At 39.0% G+C, this 3,688-nt stretch overlaps 1 pseudogene; it reads left to right on the forward strand.

Annotated features, from left to right (window-relative positions):
- The window catches only part of LOC101581565, a 32,923-nt pseudogene that overhangs the window by 4,897 nt on the left and 24,338 nt on the right, over nt 1-3,688 (forward strand).

Below are 3,688 nucleotides of genomic sequence, written 5' to 3' on the forward strand. Positions count from 1 at the left end.
ATGATTTCGTGATGATGTAGTTGTTCTTTCTGGGGTAAGATAGAATCTCATTCTTTTAATTTGTGTTTCTCCTAATGGCCAGCCATATGTATGCATTTCTTCATATATTTACCCGCCACTTGTACTTCTGTGAAGCATCTATTCACTTCACTTGCTGATTTTTTTTTTTTTGATTAGATCTTTTATTTTGAGGTATCTAATTTTTTGAGTGTTTTATATGTTATAGGTGTTAATCCTGTGTCTAAAGAATAGTTGGTAAATATTTTTTATATTCTGTAGGTTATCTTTCCATTTTTTTTTTCAGTGCAGAAACTTTTTAATTCTTAATGATCCCGTTTGTTGGCTGTGGGTACTATTTCCTGTGGGTTGTGTTCAGAAAGTTCTCGCCTACCAGATACCTGTGACTTCAAGAGTTTTACTATTTTGTCTTCCAGCAGATGTTGAGATTTTTCCCTCCAGCCGTTCAGTAATGTCTGTAAAGTGAGGTCCAGACTGTAGGACCCAGCAGATTTAGAGAACTAAAGGCCAGCCCAGCAGAGCAGTGTGGTGCTCACAGTCTGAGCTGAAGGAAGATGGGATGTTTTGTTATGAAATGGCCAACCATGACTGTCGCAGAGCTCTTCCTGTTGGACTGCTCTTGAGTCTAGTGGATGGAGAGAGGCTGGAAAAAAAGATTGACTTATTCAAGATTACTGCTGATGGAAATGGGGACAAATGATGCCTCTCAGAGCATAGGGAGAAAGAAGAGGGCTCTACCTCCAAAACCAATAACTAGCAATCGGCAAAATCTGTTCCTTCCTGGGTTTTCTAATTTTTTTACAGCATTTTAGAGATGGGAATCCTAAGGTTTTAAGGAATTAAACAACCTGATGTGCTGGAATTTATGTGCACATAAAGTTCACATATTAAACACTCTGCAACTAGGAAAATATTTATAAAAGGTTTATAGATGTGGATTATATGCATAATTCATAAATTCCTATAAGACATGGAGTTCATTTCATGCTGATTAGGTCATTCTCTTCTGAAAACAGATGTATGGTGGTTGATACCATTTCTGGAGAATAGCAGTGAGAGACTCGTATCTTTGCGAATGCCGAGTGGAGGAAGCAGAGATTCTTTGCATGCTTTGGTAATTCACACACGTCAGTGAAGCCTTGACCTGAGATTTCCATTCTTCCTTTTCATGGTCTTTAAAATAAGACAGCTAAGTTGCAGATTTAAAAAAAAATTTTGTTTATATTAATTTGACAAATTACTGATTTTCAGCATATGTTTTTCATACATGTATATGCCATTCTTTGATCATCTCCACCCTCTTCTCCACCATCCTTTCCCTCCTGGCTTCCCTTTCCCCTTTTCCCTTCCCTAAGAGCCAGAATTTTTAAAATAGTGTTGACGTACAATTGACACATGATAGATGCAACATATATAAAGTATAATTTCTCTCTCCCTCCATCCTACACATAAGCAATAAGTAAACTACTAAGTTTAATCTTCATTTTCTAAAGTTTTATATAAAGAAAATCACAGGGCTGGAGAGGTGGCTCAGTGGTCTAAAGCACCTACTTGGAACAAGCTTGGCAAAGCACAGAGACCACGGTTCAATCCCCAGCACCACATGCCAGCCAGCCCCGCCCCCAGGTGGGCTGAGCTGGCCACACACACACACACACACACACACATATAAATAAATAAATGTTAAAAAAAAAGAGTGCTAAAAAAAATTAAAAAAAAAATAAAGAAAATCACAGTATGTATCCTTATGTTGGTTGACTTTCGCTCACTGTAATTATTTTAAGATTCATCCATATTTTGTGTCATTCATTCCCTTTTTTTAATGGTAAGTCTATTCCATTGTATTGATGTTATGCAGTTTGTTTACTCACTGGTCTGTTGATTGTCAGGTCATGTCTAGTTTGAAGTTGTTGCCAGTAGAACTACTATGAAGATTTGTGATTGGGGAAATAGTTGTGAACACGTATTTCCTTCTTTCTTGGATAGATGTCTGGAATTAGGTGGCTGGATCATATGGTAGGTGTATATTTAACTTTCTAAGAATTTTTTTTTTAATTTATTTATGTATTTATTGTGGGGGGGGGCCAGCTCAGCCCATCAGAGGGCGGGGCTGGCTGGCATGTGGTGATGGGGGATTGAACTGCGGTCCCAGTGCTCTGCTAAGCTTGTTCTAAGTAGGTGCTTTAGACCACTGAGCCATCTCACCAGCCCTCTAAGAATTTCTTATGCTATTTACCAGTGGTTGAACCATTTTCCATTCCAATAAGGAATATGAGAACTCTAGTTTATCTACATCTGCATCAACCCTTGGTATTCTTAGTTGAGTGTTTTTTTATTTGTTTGTTTGTTTGTTTGCTTTTTTCTTTTTGTTTGTTTTTTAGTACAGGGTCTACAAGGTTTCACTACACAGATTGGACTCATAGTGATCCTCCTGTTTTCAGCCTCCCAAGTGCTGGGATTACAGGTGCGCACCACCATGCCCAGTCTCAGTCATAGTCTCATTGTGCTTCTGAGGCGGGGCCAGCACAGCACCCCAGGGATCAAATCCCGGTGTGTTTGCTTGCTTTTGAGATAGGGTCTTCTAGGTAATTCAGGCTGGCTTTGAACTTGCTATGCAGCCCAGCCTAGTATCAAACTCATGGTGATCCTCCTGCCTTAGCCTCCCCATGCTGGGATTACAGATGTGTAGTACTATGCCCAGGCTAACACTTGACATTTTAAAAATCCAGCTAATATAATGATATTTTGTTGTTTCTTGTAAAAAAATTAATTTTATTCATATATTTTAGATATGCATAACGATAGCATTTCATCATATGGAATTTGTACCTATACATGTCTTGATTCTTTGCCCATTTCCCTCCCCTCCTTTCAACCTTTCTTCCAATCCTTATCTATTTATTTATTTATTTATTTTTGTGGAACTGGGGATTGAACTCAGGCCCTTGCGCTTGCCAGAGAAGCGCTTATTCTACTGAGCCATCTCCCCGGCTCCTCCAATCCTTATTTACAAAAGCTTTGTTTTCACTTTTTCCTTTTTATTCTCTCTCTTTTTTAATGTATTTAGTACAGGGTCTCACTACACAGGTAGGACTCGTAGTGATTCTCCTGTTTTCAGCCTCCCAAGCGCTAGGATTATAGGCGCATGCCACCTCCCCCAGTCTCAATCTTGTCTCAGTGCGCCCCAGGAGCAGGGCTGGCACAGAACACCCAGGATGGAACCCTGCCTGGCCCCTGTGCCTGACTAAGCAGGCACTTTAGTCCGTTGAACTGTCTGATCAGCCCCTTTATTCTCTTTTTTCCTTTTTCCTTCCTTTGTTTCTCCCTTCTCCTTCCCTAGTTCCCCTTCCTATTTGAACATTTTCTTTCTATTCCACAATATCTGTTATACATTTTGGTCTTTGTTTGTACTTTTTTTTGATTTCTCACACCAGACAATAATGCAATATTTATAGATGTGTGTACAGCTTATTTCACTTAAGAATATGGTCTCAGGGTGCATTCATTTAGCTAAAAATGTCTCAAGCTTCTCCTTTATGACAGAGTAATACACCACTGTATTAAAAAACCACATCTTCTTTATCCATTCATAGTTGATGGGGATTTGGGCTGTTTCCAAGGTTTAGTTATTACAAAATATGATGCTATAAGCACAAATGTGTCTGTTTTG

This window comes from Octodon degus, unplaced genomic scaffold (genome assembly GCF_000260255.1).
Source record: "Octodon degus isolate 3935 unplaced genomic scaffold, OctDeg1.0 scaffold00102, whole genome shotgun sequence".
In the NCBI taxonomy this organism is placed as follows: Eukaryota; Metazoa; Chordata; class Mammalia; order Rodentia; family Octodontidae; genus Octodon; species Octodon degus.